An 18,427-nucleotide genomic window follows, 5' to 3' on the forward strand; every position below is an offset into this window, starting at 1 on the left:
GAGAGTGATTGACAGTTTTGTCTTTCTTCTGGCAGCTTTTATATTCTCCTCCTACACCAAACCCAACAGAGATCTGTGGGCCTGAAACACGGAGGCAGAGGAAGTGCGATCATGTGACCAAGAGCTAAGCTTCCATCCTTGACACAGGCTTAGGGGGTGATCCGGCCTGAGACAGGGATTGGTGAATTACTGTAAAGAGAAAGCCTCTTCTAAATGCTCAGACTCCCTGGCTCTTACCACAGGCTTGAAGGATTTGACTGTGAATACTTCTGGAATCCTCCCATCCTTGTTCTTGATTAACCATTGAGAGGACAGTCTACATTTCAGGGAAAATGGCCCTCACTCTGCTCTAAGCAAGAAAAATGAGATATTAAGCATTGTTCTACAATATTGGTGAATTGATTGAGTGATTCATTCATTCATTCATTCATTCATTCATTTATGTATCAGGCATTGCGTAAAGCAATGGAGAAACAGAGATTAAAAGAGCGACATCAGTACCATGGTTCTTCACCTGGGCTTTAGAGGTCTGTGGACCCCTTGATTTTGTAATCAAAATGCATGCTTATGCTAATATGCATTTATCCAGAGAGAGAATCAGAACTTCGATCAGGTTCTCGAAAGTTTAAAAGTTGGTGGTTCATGGGAAAGATCTATTGTAAAGGCTTTTGAGAGAGATAATGGGTAGGATATAGCGGTCCAATCTGAGTTGGGTGGAGAGATGGTGGGTGTGCACATGAAAATATCAATTCCTGGGGCGCCTGGGTGGCTCAGTCAGTTAAGCGGCCAACTTCGGCTCAGGTCATGATTTCACGGTCCGTGAGTTCGAGCCCCGCATCGGGCTCTGTGCTGACAGCTCAGAGCCTGGAGCCTCTTTCAGATTCTGTGTCTCCCTCTCTCTGACCATCCCCCGTTCATGCTCTCTCTCTGTCTCAAAAATAAACGTTAAAAAAATTAAAAAAAAAAAAAGAAAATATCAATTCCTGAGGGTGGACAAAGATAGCCAAGTGTCATAGCATCCAGACAGGACAAGCAGCAACAGTTTCTCCTGGGGTGTCTTCACCCGATGCCTGATAATAAAAAACTGAATGCAAACACTTTGTGTGGCAAGACCTATGTGTGGCAAACCTATGGAGAAAGAAGTCTGAATGGAGAATCTGGGTCTTAACAGTTCTGAGGAGTCTGCCAATATTCTGGGAAAACAGAGCAAATATGTTTTCCCCACTACCAACACAGAATCACAGTATTCTTTGACAAACGTGCTCTGGACACCTTGACTGCAAAGGGTGAAAAATGTCCCGCCCAGTGGATGTTTGTGGCACCTAAGTGAGCAGTTAGCAATTATCTCCTAAGCCATTTATTGACACCCTCACTTGAGCTCTTTGAGGACAACCTCTGTGTCTTATTCACCAGTGTGTTCCCAGTGTCCACCCTGGACACTGCCTGGATGTCCTAGCCCCCGCCCCCCTCCATGAGCTGTGCTCCCCTGCATCCCGCCCTTTTGCACCTCACATCAAGACATGGCGTCTATTTCTCCACTCCTTGAATGTGGGCTGACTGTGTGACTTGTTTCGGCCAATGGAATGTGGCAGGAATAACATCATGCACGTTTTAGAGTCTAGGACTTAAGAGACCTTATAGTTTCTGTCTTTCCGCTCTTGGAACTCTGAGACACCATGTTCAAGTTATCTTACTAGTGAGACCACAGGGAAAGACAGAGGCTGGAGGATTAGAGATTCGGTATGAAGTGAGAGAGAGAGCCAGCCAGACTGCAGGCCTTCTGAGCGTCTGAGCAGAGGATCCAGATGTTGATGTGAAGTCATCTGGTATCCTACAAGCCCGGCTGCGCTGTCCCAGCCAACACCACAGATACGGCGGTTCCAGCCCAGACCTGCCAAAATTGTAGAACGGTGGTCAATTAAATGGTTGTGGATATCGAAACCTCTCAATTTTTAATTTTAATTCACTAAGTTTTGAAGTGATTTATTAAATAAGAACAGATAATTGATATAGTGGCCGATAGACGATACTCAACAAATATGTATTGATGAATGAATGAATGAATGAATGAGTGGATGAATGAATAAAACTGGTATTCCCTCTAACGAGCTGCAGATTACCTATCGGGGATGCCTGGTCAATGGTATGTACTTGATAACCACTGAGTCTGTGGGACTAACATAAATAGCCCCATCAATTTATACAGTTCTCATTATCTTTATATCAGCGCTCCCTGGTGGATGTCTGGAAAATTCCTTCCTGCTTAACAGGACAAGGAAGGAAGTGTTATGGACAAAGAGTGCACAGATCTCCAAGGAGGTGGGGATGGCAGGAGCATATGCCCGCCTGGGGTGGCAAGGTTTCAGAGGGGATGGCTTTTGAATGAGGGGGTTTCCTCATCTAAAGCAGCAGAAAGAGCTTTGCAAGCAGTAGAAGCAGAACGTGCAAAGACACCTAAGCTGGAGAGGTTCTGCAGAGTGCTTAGAACCACGAGTATTGTATGGGACCGCTGTATTCACCAGAACTTACTGCCCATTAAGATTTCAGGTTTGTGAGAGAGCAGTGGGTGGGTAGCTGAAGGGAGGTGCCCCTGGGGGAATGAGGGAGACCCTGAGTTTGGGCAGCCTTTTTGATCCATAGGAACAGACCCTTTCTCTAAAGACATAGGCAGCATGGAGGGATTTTAAGCAAGGGTTTGACATGACCTGACAGCTCTCAGGTTTCAAGACTTAAGAAGCCCTCTAGCTTCCCAAGTTCCTGACCCCACGTAACAGCCTCTGCTTTCTTGCTGACACTGGCAGCTGTGCAAAAAGGGCGCTCCTCCAAGGTGACCCCATGTAGGTGATCCATTCTTTCCCTCCTTGATAGAGATCTTCAAGGGTTTTGTGTTAGGATCGGAACCACTGCTAATTTATGAACTTGCTCGTCAGGTGTTGCTGTGGCTAACAGGCCCCTGGGCTAGCATTTTCCTCATGTGGTCAGAAAGCAAATAAATAGTGCCTCGAGTCTCTATGAATTCCTGCTCACGGATACTGAAGGCATAGAAAACAGTCTTCGGATAAGGCTTTATTTTCGGACATGATTTGGAAATATTTTTGAGTTAGCAAGTTCTGATTTTCTGCACTAACTTTCTGAGGTCTTAGTACAAAACATGAGCAGACTTTTATGAGTGGGGTCAATGTCATTCTGGAATGTGTTAGACTCCTCCAGCCACAGAGTTTGGTTCTCCCTCTGATCCCTGGGATTTATGACATTCTTAATCAAGAAGAAGGAGCTGCAAGATTTCTTCCAATTCAAATGAAGGCAAAATTTATGTGTGGTTGGGTGAATCGGCCATCTCTTTCTAGAAAAGGCCATTTCATTCCCAGTCTTCATTTAAAGTTGGGATTGATTTATCCCCTTGGTTAAGTGCCACACAGTCCGTCCTGAACCAGGGTGTATGTGAGATGTTTATTGTAGCTTGAAGTTGATGCACCTGCTCCCGGTGAGTCCCCCTGTCTTTCCCTTCACCAAACTGCTGCCAAGCTGAGCCGAGGCACGCTCAAAGCAATGCCAATACCAAACCGAGGATAAGCGCAGAGAAATTCAACCTCTACCAAAGCTTCTACAAGATTTTAAATAAGATCTCAGTCTCATTTCCAGTTAAGCATTTTAAAAGCTATTTTTTCCATCTTTGCCATATAGGCTTTGTTAGCATACGCCACCTCCAAACCCTGCTTCTCTCTAAACTCCCCGTAAAATGCTTTTTCAATGGGATCACCAGAGATTTTCAGTCTTTCCTCCCTTTTCCTTTTGCAGCTTAGCTATTAGGTCAGTCAAAATCTTCCCCTGCTTCTCAGGATCTGGGTGGAGCCGAAGAAGAGCCAGGAGTGAACGTCACCAGAATCTTCCTCCTTCAGCAAGAGGGCGTCAAGATGGTCAGGAGGAGTTCTGAGTTCTGAGCCCAGGCTTTATGAGGTGTTGGTGCTTCTGTGCTTTTTCAGAGCAATGTCGTAAGAACAGGCCAAGATGCCCGTGGGTGAACATGTCTGTGAAGCCATTCTCAACCAGCCAGGCTGCAGCCTACACACCAAATGATCTCAGACCGTGAGCAAACCTAGGGGAGGTCAGCCGAGTCTGGTCCAGGTCAACAGAACCACCCAGATGTCCCACAGAATTGTGAGAATTAATACATGGTTGTTGCTTTAATCCACTGGGTTTGGGGTTGATTTTTGTTAAGCAGCAATATCACAGCAATAGATAGTGAATGATGGCTGTCTACTGTCTTCATACATCTTGATTCAGTTCAAGACCTAACTTTAATCTCAGCTTATCCCAAGGGACATCTTTGCCTACTCTAGCCTACCTTGATTTTCCTCTCAGCCAAGTTTCTTTACCACAGAAGTAGGTATCAATGTCAACTTTGTCTCGTGACTTTTCCTATTTTTCTCTTGTACTTACGAGGCTCACTGCATTATCTCACTATGCTATCCCCACCAAAATAAGGTCTGATTGTAACATCTCACGCTGTAACGTCATTATGACCCATAGGGAAAAAAAGGACTTTCTAACTGTCTACGTAAAACCAATAACATCGGTTGCTAAATCTAACTCCTGCCTTTTGTTCTACAACAGTGTAGAAAGAGTTGAGTGCTACCTAAGGGGAAAAGTGGTCCACCAGGTTAGAATCTGCTCTCTCTACTAGATGGCAAGCTTCCTGGGGTCAGCATCCTTCCTGTTGCCCTTCTGCATCCCCCTCAAGATCTCATGGGGCACCAGGAACATAGGCTGTCATCAATGACTGCTGACTGACCTTCTGATGGGTTCCTTAAAAGGAGTAGAAACTCTCCCTTCTCCTCCCAATCGATGGATATTTGCAATTCTTGCCTGCTTGTTCTCTTTTCCCTCATTTCTCCTTGATTACTGCCAAGGCAGATTCCACCGTCCTAACCCCTGGGAGTCTATTTCATTTCCTAATTACTTTCCCTGCTGAGAACATTCTTGTATTGCTGTATCTAACCCAAATTTCCCTTTCTGTGGCTTCAGGCCATTGCTCCTTACTCTAAATCCTCTGAAAGGAAGAATAATTCCCTTGATTAATTTATATTGTAATCTCAAAGCTGTTTATACATCACAATTTCTGCTTCCCTGGAGTCTCTTTTTGCTAGATTAGAGGAATAAGATTTCTCTCTCTCCATTTCTTCTCTGTACCTAAATTTTTGGTTTATAAACCTCTAAGGTCTTTCTAGGTGCTGTATTTAGAGATTTTTCTTTCCAAACTGATGTAAAAATAATTGTTCTCAATTATTGACTATTTCCTCTATGTGCTAGGCAGTGGACTAAGCATTTTTATACACATTATTTTGTTTGACTCTTTGAATGGGGTAAGGGCTGTTGTTAACCCTATAAAGTCCATGAAGAAACTGAAGCTCAGAGAGGTTAACTAACATCTGAAAGTTCACACAGCTTGTTGGCTGGTTGCATTTTGATCTTTTCACTCTTAAGTGTGGACTCCTAATTGTTGAGCTGTATTCTCTTCAAATATGGCCATTGCTCATGGTCTTTCTATTGATTCTCATCGGGTTACCTACATGACAACATGGTCTCTTTTTCAGCTATTTTTTAAGGATATTGAACATTTAAAAAAAATGTTCATTTATTTGTTTTGGAGAGAGAGAGAGAGAGCACAGTGGGGAGTAGCAGAGAGAGAGGGAGACACAGAATCCAAAGCAGGCTCCAGGCTCTGAGCTGTCAGCACAGACCCCAACACAGGGCTCAAACTCCACAAACTGTGAGATCATGACCTGAGCTGAAGTCGGACGCTTAACTGACTGAGCCACCCAGGCACCCCTCAGCTAATTTACTTTTATATGCTTGAGGAAATATGTGCTTTAAGTGAGTCCCGTGATGTGGATTGGAGTATTACTTTGAGCACCAATTGACTCTCCGGGCCTGGAGAGGTTATTTTTCAATCTGTGAGATGAGAGAGTGATCACACTTCTTGTGACATTCGGAGAAGATAATGTCTGTGATAAATTCCGATCACAATACCCATCAGAGCAACCTGTTTTGTTACTCCGATGGTATATTTTTCTTACTGTTCTTTGTTACTATCTTTATTACTGTTATCATTAGTTTCCAGAGTGAGAAATTGGAGAATTGGAAGCTTGGTAAACTCAGGAGTATAAAATAGCCTGTGGTTCTGGGGCGCAACAGCTTAATCTGGAATTTAGAATTCCATCCCTGTCTTTTATCTCTGGCACTTGCACGAGCCTCAGTCGATCACTGATGTTCTGGGTCCACCAATTTACTTCTGTGTCACATCATAATTTCCCCTCCTTGTCAGCGGAAAGGTAAATTCCATTTGTCGAGGAGATCTCTCAACCTCCCAAGATTTCTTTTCTTAAGGACTGGTGAAGTGGTCTTGGGTGAATCTCCAAGGGAAAGGCCATTTCTCAGGGCCAGTCCTTGCTTGCATGTACAGTTGCTCAGTCGTCCCTCCAGCCTCTCCTCCATCGGGAGACTCTCTCTCTTCCCTGCCAGCCTTGGAGAATCAGAGTATTCTTGTTGTTTATTTCTTTAAGAGAGCCAGCAAATGTCTTTAACGCACTTTAATTCTCTCATCTTCAAGGTAGCCATGAAGTTACCTGTTTTTCAGGTAGGATAATATTAGTGAATGAGTATCAGACTAGTTATGAATCTTTAGCCCAAATGCTTAGCCCTTCTGAACACGTTCTCCCTTTCTGTGAAATGAGATTGTTGGACTAGATGAGGGGTTGGAAACGGAGAAAGCTGTCGTGTCTGGACAAGTGTCTCTGATGATTGCAGCAGGCGGGTGTAGGCTTGGTAAAGGGGAGTCACTGCTTACCCCCCACCAATGGGCACCGTGTGGGATGCACACACCTAGGGCTGACAGCTTCTAGATTTTTCCAAAAAAAGTTAGGGATCAGATTTCTTTGTGATGTTCTTGCCTTTTAAATGTGGGGGAAAAAATCAGTTTATAGTAATTCTGAGCAAGACAAAGCTTGGTAGACCAAACAGAGACCTCGGATGTTGAGCAGCCAGGCGAGGCGGCTAAAGTGGCACCTCAGAACGTGCACATGAATTGCCTGGGGATTTGCTGACAGGCAGAATCTGATCCAGGAGGTCTGGCACTTGAGACCTGAGATTGTGGGATGCTAACAGGCTCCCAGGTGATCCAATCCTGCCGGTCCAGGGACCACACAGAAAGTTGCAAGGGGGCTGGATGATCTCAGAGCAACTTCCTTCATCTCAAGCAGTTGGTGGTGATGTTGGGATTCTTAAACCTCATTAGGCCAATCTATACTTGTCTTTTAAATCTGTACTCCACCCACCTGACCGACATCCTTGCCTCTGTCCCTCTGTGTCATGTCCCTATCATACTAAGATCCTGAATTCCCTTTGACCTTAAAGTATTTACAGACTTATTTGGTGATTTTGGATGCTTGGTATTTCTGGATATTGCAAATGATACTTCCTGATGTAAAAGCATTGCAGATTTTTTCCAGGATGATTACACAGGAATTATCATAGGGTATTAAGAGCCCATGAGCAGAGCTGAGATCACTAAATGGGAAATGTGAACATCTTTGTATATCAAATGAGGGTCACAGCTTCAAATTAGGCTTTGGTCTCTCCCGATAAAGCCCTCATAATAAGGCTTGTTCTGGTGACAGGGGACAGAAATTTATTCATTCATCCATTTAATAAATACTTATTCTTTGTCTGTGACATGCTAAGCAATATTCTAGATGCTGGGGATATAACAGTGAGCCAGACAAAATTACTTGTTCTAATGAAGCTACATTTCAGTGAGAGAAACAGATAAGAAGCCAGTAAACAAACAAATAAATAATATAACGTCAAGCAGTAATAAGTGCTGTGAAGAAAAAAAAATATCAGGGTTAGAAGACAGAGATTGCTAGAAGAGGTGTGTGAGCTATTTTGAAGAGAGTGAGCAGAAAAGTGTCTCTGGGGAGTGGCATTTGAGCAGAACCATAGCTAATATGAAGGAGTAGGCCATACCAATTCCTGGAGGAAGAGCATTCCACACAGGAGGAGTAGCCAGTGCTGAGGTCCCAAGGTGGAAGTAAGCCAGGAATACCCAAGAAGCAACAGAAGGCCAGTGTGGCTGAAGCAAAGTCAGCAAGGGCTGAAGTGGCAAGAGGTGAAGTCAGTAAGGGAAACAGGGCTGCTCAGAGCTGTGAGGGGAGGGAAAGACTCAGTTTCATCAAGTGTGGTGAGAGGGTCACGGGACTGGTATGAGCAGGGGGCTAATTCTTCTTGATTTGTGCTTTTTAGGAGATTAAGAGGTGTAAGAATCTGTCAGTCAGCCCACAGACTATTTTTATGAATAAAGTTTTATGGAAACATGGCCACACCCATTAATTTAGTTACAATCCCTGGCTGCTTTTGTACTACAAGGATAGAGCTGAGCAGTTGCTACACAGACCGTATGGGCCACAAAGGACCCATCTCGTGTCAGTTCATCTTCTCCATGGGCACCAGAGACACCTGTCTGAAGTATAAGCCTGAATACGACAGGCCTGCCTCACTTGTGTCGGTGAGGGTCTCCCTCACTCAGGGTTAAGTCCAAGTTCCTTTTCATGGTGTCCAAATCTTTCATGATCTGGCTTCAGCCTCACCTTAGACTTGCTACACTACGTTAGGAATGTTGAACCTCATGCATCTTTCTCCTGTTTTTCTTTCTGGCTGTTCCCTCAATCTGACATGCTGTCCTTCCCTAGCCCCTACCCTAATCCATTTGGTTCTTATCCATCTTCTAAGGCTCCACCTGGGTGTCTCTTCCTTGACCTGCCCATGCAGCCACTTTCTCCACTGGGATATCCTGCCACCCCCTCCTCAGTTTTCCTTTTGTACTCTTCAAATATTCAGCACTGCATCCCAGGTTTCTGTTCATTTGTCTCTATTCATTAGAATGAGACGAAGTCAAAATGGTTGAAATCATGAGGAAATACCTAGACCCTCGCTGCTGGGAAGGCAGAGGCTGATTGGACTTCACAGTGGACCTAATCTGGAGGCTTCTGCTCAGTTTATCTGTAATTATTTTGGTTCTGTTGTCCTCTGGCTGCTGGCTTCATCTTCAGGTTGAGCAAATCATCACCATCATGGTTTCACTACATCCAATGGCCAGAGAGAGACAGCAAACTTTCCCTCGTTACTTCATTGACTTCTCTGAGGTCATGTGTCTGCTTCTGAACCAGTCTTGGTAATTGGGAAGACCGGGTGCTGAAGGGCTCAGGCCTGGGTTCCTGCACTAATCGACTCACTGGCAAGGCTTACGGCGTTCCTTTAGAACCAGCATCCCCAGTCCTCAAGCTAGAGATGCGGCCATCTTGTTCTGGGGCTCATGAATAACTGAACAATAACAGGAGTCTTTTAAGAAGGAGGAGGGGGCTGTAGATGCTGAGCAAGCTGTCAACAGTGTTTTGTGCTGTGCTCAAATCCACTGCTAAATGGATCACCTTGAAGACAGTAATGTGTGATGTTGCCTCTTTCACTTTCATACTCCCAACCCTGGGCACAGCGGCTCACATATAGCAGGTGTTCAGTATAAAGATGTGGAATGACTGATTAAAATGACATTTAAACGTAATTTAGTTAGAAGGAAGACAACCTTCAGAGAAAAGCCATACTTTGGCCAAATGCAAAAAATCAATGTATCTTTCTCAGCACTCTATTCCCTACCTCCATAGCTGATCTTGACCTTTGTTATTCCAGATGATTTCTGTCCTCTTAATTATAGAAATGTCATTATCAGTGATTAAAATTGAGTAGGTACCTACTGAACAAAGGTTCAGAGGACAATGAGTGCGCTAAAAATGCAGGCTGATGGACCACTAATGAAAAGCATATGGAGGCATGGTTTCCACCTTTGCTGGGCGCTGTTGAGGGCAATCGCTCAAATTAAATGCTGAAGGCAGAAACTCACTGAGTTCAGATTATATCCAAATGTTCTGAAGCTGTTGAGTGAATGATTTCTGAGAACTTTAATCACTGTATTTGAAGTCCCTCAGGGGACAAAAACATTTAGACTTAATTAATATTACTTTCGGCACTCTGCATCTCGCCCTGGGCCTGCCGAGTGGTAGTGGAAATCTGTGCAAATCTCTTCTCGTGAGTCACTTTCCGTACTAGCGTTCCAAGGGACGTGAACCCGATCAGAACCAGCCTGTGATTCTGAAGTTGTTCTCAGAGTTAGAAAAAGGGCAGAAACCTGGGCTTGGAAGAAAGGGCAATTCTGGGCACTCCAGGAACTAGACAGATGGTAGACAGATGGCTTTGACCCCACCATGATGTACTCTTTCTCCCACTTGATTTTCCTTCTCTCTGCTTTTGAGCATCCTTCTCTCCCACTGTTTTCTATACAAGACTGGCCTCATAGCATCCACAGCTTTTTGCTTTCATCTTCTCAGGCTGGCTTCCAGAGAGACAGAAACTCTCAGGAAATACCCTGATTGGCCAAAACGTGGGTGATGTCCACACAATCTGGACACTTGAGTGGTCATGGGTTAGGTCCGTGATGAGACCAGTCTGGGTTAGTGGTCTACCCTCAGACTAAGTACTGTGTCTAGTGTGCTAAGTTCATGCACCAACTTTTGCCTCAGTTGTAGCAGAGACCATATGGGGAGATGAGCACAGATCCTAGTGATACCGTGTAGCTGCATGACCCTGGACAAGCTATTTAACCCATTATGCCCCATCTGTTACCTATTTGGAAATGGAGATGATAATAATAATGTGGATATTGTGATATACATATATATATATATACACACACACACACATTCATTTTTACATTATATATGTATTATATACATACATTTCATACATATAAGTACTACCTACACACTGTGTGTATATGTAAACAGATCATTTGTTTTCATAATGTTATTATTATTGAGGATAATGAAGATGATTGGGGACAAGGGTGGAGACAATAATACAGATATCATTAAAACTAAATATAAATGTGTATAAAATATATGAGGTGAAAAGGTGTATATATAATATAGGTAAGCACTAAAGATTTTGTCTGAGTATGTATCTCTGTGTATATCTTTATCTGTATGTATGTATGTGTGTATGTAAAACATTCACTAGTTCTCACTTTGTCACAATGTCCACGCTATTATCACCCCACTGCTTAGAACGGTGCCCAACACATTATACGTGTCACATAAGTATGATGGCTTATTAGCTATGAACCGGGGAAGGACTGGAAGAAGTGGTTCTTCAACAGGAGGGGGGCCTTGGGTCACTGCTTGACCTTACTTGTTTCTCCTAACTGCAGTGCTGAAATTGTGGCCCCGAAGGGTAGCCTTGTCTCTTGGGCTCAGTTGCCTGTCACTGGATCCCACGAACACTGGCCAGATTTGAATTCAGGAGGACTCAATTCTGGGTCATCTGAACCATTCTACTCGGGCATTTTTAATTCTCCTGATTCAGATCAAGCTTGGTGTGTCGGTCCACATCTGCATGGAAAGTCAAGTGTCTTCTCTGTTCTTCACGTGCCATTGCAGTTGTTGGCTCAAAAATGCAACCCTGGGTTGCATTCTCCAGAATGAGGCATTAATGCGTAACGTGTAAGACCTTCTTGTCTCCTGTCTTTGGTGTGAAGGGTCAAGGTTAAAAATACCACAAAAATATTCTGCTTTGTTCAGCCTGTGTCAGACTTGGGAATCAATCACTACACTTGGGATCACTATAGTCACACTTAAGACATCTTCACTCCTTACAAGCACCACGGACAGAATTGGGAGAACAGGTTGAATCAACAAACGCACAATATTACATGATACTCTGGGCTGACAGAGGCATCTGACAAATCTCATTTCTATTTTCCCAGAGTGAGTGGCCTTGTGAATGAGTCTCCTGGCTCTAAGGACTGAGTAATCTTTAAAAATATATATGGAACTGTGGCGCTCTCGAATTTACAAAATCTTCAGTACTTCTTACAAGTCTTAAAATTTGCAATCCTTATCAGGGCCTAATCTGTCTAATATGGTGTCTTCCAGTCACATGTCACTACTGAATTTAATTAAAATTAAAATTTCAAGTGGAGTTTCTTAGTCGCACTGACCTCATTTCTGGCAAATAGCCACATTTGTTTTGGGCAGTGCAAACATAGAACATTGCTCTTATCCCAGAAAATTCTATTGGATGGTGCTGTTCTGCATAGCCTAGCCTTGACTACCTTACGACATCACCAGGGGGCTCGCATTTCAGACTCTTTCCTATTTTCTCCAATGCACCCAACTCTTTCCACTGTCACTCACACTTCTGCCCTCTCTCCTCTCCACCTCTCTAGCTCAACGAGCCTCTGGTTAAAGGACCCTTTGCACAGAGAAGCCTCCCATGACCCCACCTCCAATCTAAACAAGCTCCTACTGTTAGCCCTTCTCATACTAGCTTGTACTTTTTGTTTATAATACTTAGATCTATGGAGGTATTTAGGTATTTTCATGGGTGATGCCAAACTTCCCCTTTCAGCTGTAGGCTCATCAGGGCAGCCATACGTCACTACTTTAACCCCAGGGTCCAACACATAGTAAGTGCTCAGTAAACATTTGTTGCCCGAATGCACGATTGAATGAGTTCTCCCATGTGCTATCTCCACGAAGTACAATCTTTCCAGTTTCCAGATGATACAGAGGACTTAATTTTCTCTTTCCATGTCCATCTTCTTCCTCCTTTTACTCTGCAAGGGTCACATTCAGATTCCCTTGGAGTTGGCTGGAGCCTCTCTCTGTGGTATGTCTATGCCATCGCCACATTATCGACATGTATGGTTTCCTGGGGAAGAAGAAAGGTAAGTTGGCAGAGTAAACTAAACTTTCTTGTCCACAGTCTACAGCTTGTTTATTTTTCATAATAATAATTGGCAGGGTAGAATATTTTAATTTCCCTATATCTACATAATTAATATGTTCACATTAGAAATCAATTATCCTTGATAATTACCATTGGTGCTATGGCTCATAAGCTGAACACTAGTCTTGCTAACGAACTGAATGAGACATAATTTCTTGTTGTTCAAAGAGATGATCAACTCTAATCAGCAGCAAATTCAATCAAAACTTACTGACATCAATTGAAATCATATTAGAGTTTGTAAAAATAGGATAATTATGCTCATCTTGTAAGTTGCAGGTATTGTAACAACTCTAAAATGTGGGCCTATTTGAATAAACGCTTACGTCTGCTGGCTCTACACTAGCAGATGCAGAAACATATAATCTGCATAAATAAATTAAGAGTCTTTTTTCCCCTTCATAGCTCTTTAGTTTTGTAGGATTCAATTAATTCAACATTTTTTTTTTTTAAATTTAATGAGCTTAGAATAACGGGCTAAGCAGACGCTGCTGTGTAAGGCACTGAGGCAGGGTAGCCCATGATATAGAGTTGTCAGTATGAGTCCTTCTTTTTTATCTTCCTTGATTCATTAAAGAGAAATTTAATAGTGGTTACAATAGTGGATGCTAGAGCATCCACAGAACCTGGCTGGGTTCAGACCCCAGCTTCATACTCAAGAGCTGCATCTTGGCTAAGTGTAGGGAGAATCCTGGTGCTCGGCTCTCATGCCCTTGACTCCCTTCACCGTGGATCCCCTAGGATGATACTTAACTAATGACTGGGGAACACAGGAGTGTAAAAGGCTCGTCTCCCTTGTCTTGGGTTGGCAAAACCGAGATCACTTACAGGCAGAGTATAGGTGCAAGATCAGGCCGATGCTCCTCTCTGCAGACTGCCTGATTTCTTACCCTTTGCTTGTCTTCCTCTTCTTCCTGGTCCCACTTTCCCTGCTCTGTTCTGCTAGGCTGAAAGGCAGTTCCTTAACAAATCACTTGTACGTGAATCTTCCTCAGAGGGTCTGCGGCTGGAGAGCCTCATGGAAGACAGCAAGTTCCTTCAATGTCGTGCTTCATTTTCCTTGTCTATCATGTGGGCATAATAACAAGGCTTTGCTCATAGATGGGTGGGAGTTAATTCATGGAAAGCACACACAGCTGTGTCTGACAGGCCCCATGCAGAAGTTAGATGATAGCAATAAAATGATGAGGACTTTATGAAATAACAATTCTGTCCTGATACAGTACACTGTTGTTTAGCAAAGAGATCCGAGGTGATGGGCTTAAATTTTGGATGTGTTGTTGACTGTGTGTCCTTGAATAACTTTCCTTAACCTCTCCGGACCTCTGTTTCCTCATCTTGACGTAGGGATAGTGATGTGATATGTACGTCTGATTGGGCAGTTGTGAGAATTTAAAGACAGAATGATGGTCATAGGGGCAGGATCATGTCGGGCTCATGGCAGGTGCTCGATAAACAGCTGCTCCCACTTATTACACTTATTGTTATTAATATGCCAAGTATTGGGAGCATCTGCTTTGGCAGGAGTGAGCACCCAAAGATCCGTCCAAACACTCGAAGGACAGAGCTGGCATCATAGAGTGGTGATGACTGTGGCGTGGGACCAGAGAGTCTGGGTTTGAAACCAGCCCCACTACTTACTGCTTGACTTAGGTCGCACACTCTCTCTCTCTGCTCTGCTTCCTCATCTGTAAATTGGGTTGTTTAAGTATTAAATAGATGCATGTGTCTGAAGCCAGACCCACTTTTCCATTAGGCATTGTAGCCATATGGCTGGAGGTGGCAATACTAAATTTTAGGAGCCCAGGAAAATGTTCTAATTTTCTGCAAAACCAAAAGGGAAAAAATGACCTTTCTTGGTGGGAGAGAGTATTTTTAATATGTGATACCACCTTTATACCAATGCACTCACAAAATATAATTTTCCATTTTTTCTTACTATTATTATTTTCATGGAGGAAGGGACTCATGAAGGCAACGGATGTGCCATTCACGGAAGTTATAATGTGGTCCTGGTAGGAAGTATTCAGACCAGAGCTTGGCACCATCCAGGGTAGGTATTAAGCGTCCCCACCTCTAGAGGGCTCTGCAGAGTTAACTCAGAGCCCCTGGGGTTGGGGGATGCCCAGTGCACCCACACATTCTGCCCTCCGGCTCTCTTTCCACAAGAACTCCTCTGCTTTATATGCAGCAAGATAAAGAATATACCCTTGACCAGACTTTCTCTTAGGAAGAGTGTCAGGAGAGCTCACGGGTTGGAAAGGTGGACCTCAAAGCAGAGTTGAACATGGATGGATCTGTTTTGGCCAAGACCAGGGAAGACCTTGCTCATAACTCAGGAGTGTGTGTCTGCAGTTGGGGGAGGTGGGGCAAGAAGATGATGGGAAATGCTGGCGGGTGGATCCAGTGGGGTAGAAAATGCAGTGTTCGGTGCATGTGAACTCCAGCCGTGACCCTCCACAGCCTTCAGAAAGGTTACCGAATGCACAGACCTTCTCCAGCCGCATCCCTGAGTAGACTCACTCGGGCACATTCGGGACCGCGGGCGTAACTGGGTCATGGTGTGGTGTGGCGGGGCTGTGGCTGTGAAGAAAGATGACATTACAATTCTTTATTCCATGGGATGCACTTGAATGCCTCGTTTCTGAAAGCATGGTCCAGCAGCGTTAGCAAGGACAGTGTTGGAAGCACAGAATCTTGCACTTTAACAGGACGGGTGACCCATATGAACTTTAAAGTGTGAGAAGCACCGTCCTCACCCAGGGGCTGTGTGGTCACTGATGTACAACTGGATCTGGGACTCCGCCTACTCGGGAGAGGGTGAAATCGCTCTCTATTTCAGAGAAAAGGGAACAGGAAGGAAAAGGGGGGAAAAGGAAGCAGCCCCTAGAGCACCCACTTTTGGTTTAGGTCAGTGTTTCTCAGCCTGAGTGGCTCGTTAAATTCCCCCAAAGACCAGGTAAACCAGAAACCAGGAACAGAGACTGGTATGTTTTAAAAGTTACCCAGGCAATTCTATTATGTGGCCAGATTCGAAAACCGCGAATCCAGGCCTTAATCTGAAGGGATTAAGGGAAGGAATTTCAGTGTTCATCACCCTGCAGTGGAGAATTCCCGATAAGGCTTTAGGATCAGATCTCCAGCGACAACAACGGGAGAGTTTGCCTGGAGTATCTCTGCACGTGTGATGTCAACCACAGACTAAGCGGCTGGTGGAGGGTAGGGAGTTCGCTCTGTGGCCGGCTCGATGGTCCTCATCCTATAGGAGATAAAAACAGCAGGAAGAATCTGGAGCCGCTGAAAAGAAGACCGCTGACTGGCAGGTGTCCTCCAGCTTTGAGCATCTGGGCAAGTCTGAGGCAAAGATTTCCTGCAGGAAGACAGGGCATGATGCCGGATGAGAGTGATGGTCAGATGAGAGGGGGCCTCTGTGCTGCTTATTCCCGGAACTGTTTCAACAGCAAGCTTCCTGTTTTGTGGAAGAAAAGAAAAAAGAAAGATGTGAAGTGGAACTTGAGGATGTATAAAATGGGGTATAAATTACTCTGTAACTTTTGAGGTGGACAAAATGTCACACTTCTGAATTTATTGAATCAACCCTGGCTCAGATTCCCACCTCACCAAGGTCCACGAGAAGCCCCCAAACAGCCGCGGAACGGGGCTTGCCTTGGGACTTCTGTGCACTATAACATGGGGAGGGGGCTGAGGTCGCCCATCAGCCAACACTGGTCACGCTCCTTCTGCTGCACAAGTCAGGGGTCAGAAGCTGCTCCTGCAGTGGCCCTGGAGGCATCTCTGCTGCCAGCAACTTCAGAGACATGGCTCGGCAGATCCACGCCACGCCTCGGGGACCCTCACTTGGCCTCAGAGTCCCTGTGCTTGGTGGCTTGACTCTCCCTACGAGCCCCCACACAACCTTCATCTGAGGTCCCGCTGATCCTAGAGTATTTCTGAGGGTGAACCCCCAGCCTCCGCCCTGTGTCCTCCCCTTGTTGGACGGACTCCAGCTCTCTGGTAACGAGCCTCTTCTCTTCCGCTCAGAGCACAAGAGCCACCATCCGAGATGGTGGCCACCAGCTCCAGGTGGCTCTGCTGTTGAGCACCTGAACTGTGGCCAGTCCAAACTGCAATGTGCTCTAGGTGTAAAATGCACGCCATATTTCGAAGATTTGGTACAAAAGAAATGTAAAAAAAAATTTTTATGCTGACCCGATGATGAAATAATATTTTAGGGGCGCCTGGGTGGCTCAGTCGGTTAAGCATCTGACTTCGGCTCAGGTCATGATCTTCCGGTTTATGAGTTCGAGCCCCATGTCGGGCTCTGTGCTGACAGCTCAGAGCCTGGAGCCTGCTTCCGATTCTGTGTCTCCCTCTCTCTCTGCCCCTCCCCTGTTCACGCTCTGTCTCGTAATAATAAATAAACGTTAAAACAAATTAAAAAAATAATAATTGTAGATATATTGAGTTAAATAAACATAATTAAAATCAATTTTATTTATTTATTTATTTATTTATTTTTACTCTTTAAAGTGTTTTCTAGAAAGGTGAAAATTCATACCTGGCTCACATTACAGGTGACACTTGAACAACATGAGTTTGGACTGTGTGGATCCACTTACACGTGGATGTTTTTGATAAATACACTGTGGCTTTGTAAATATATTTTGTGTTCCTTGTGCTTTTCTTACCAGAATTTTCTTTTCTATAGCTTACTTCATTATAAAACTACAGAATGTAGTATGTGAAACATACAAAATATGCATTAATTGACTGTTTATGTTATGGGTAAGGCTTCTGGTCAATAGCAGGCTATCAGTGGTTAAGTTCTGGGGAGTGAGTAATTACATGCGGATTTTTGACTGCATGGGAGTGGAGGCCCCAATCCTGTGTTGTTCAAGGGTCAACTGTGTTTCCATTGGGCAACACTGCTCTCTGCCCACTCACTTCATGCTGCCCTCCTTAGAATAAAATGCCAGGGCCTGAAGCCACTAACTCAGTCGGCCGGTTCACCCTCCTTCTTGCCCCACCTTTTCCTGGGATCTCAGAACTCCACACAAAGGTGCCTATTGCCCTGGCCACCTTGAGGCATGGGGGGGAGGAGAAGTGGGGAGGCCCTTCCATTCTTTCTATCATGTGTCTGTCAGGAGGGGAACAGGGTTACTAAACTGTGAGCAAATGTCTTGGCCTCTTTTATTTTATTTTATTTTTTAAATATAATTTATTGTCAAATTGGCTAACATACAGTGTGTAAAGTATAAAGCTCTTGGTTTTTGGGGTAGATTCCGGTGGTTCATCACTTACATACAACACCCAGTCCTCATCCCAACAAGTGCCCTCCTCAATACCCATCACCCATTTTTCCCTCTGTCCCACTCCCCCCCCATCTATCCTTAATTTGTTCTCTGTATTTAAGAGTCTCTTGCAGTGTGCTTCCCACCCTCTCTGTAACTATTTTTTTCCCTTTCCTTTCCCCCAAGGTCTTCTGTTAAGTTTCTCAAAATCCAGATATGAGTGAAAACATATACCTGTCCTT

This window comes from Panthera uncia, chromosome B1 (genome assembly GCF_023721935.1).
Source record: "Panthera uncia isolate 11264 chromosome B1, Puncia_PCG_1.0, whole genome shotgun sequence".
NCBI lineage: Eukaryota > Metazoa > Chordata > Mammalia > Carnivora > Felidae > Panthera > Panthera uncia.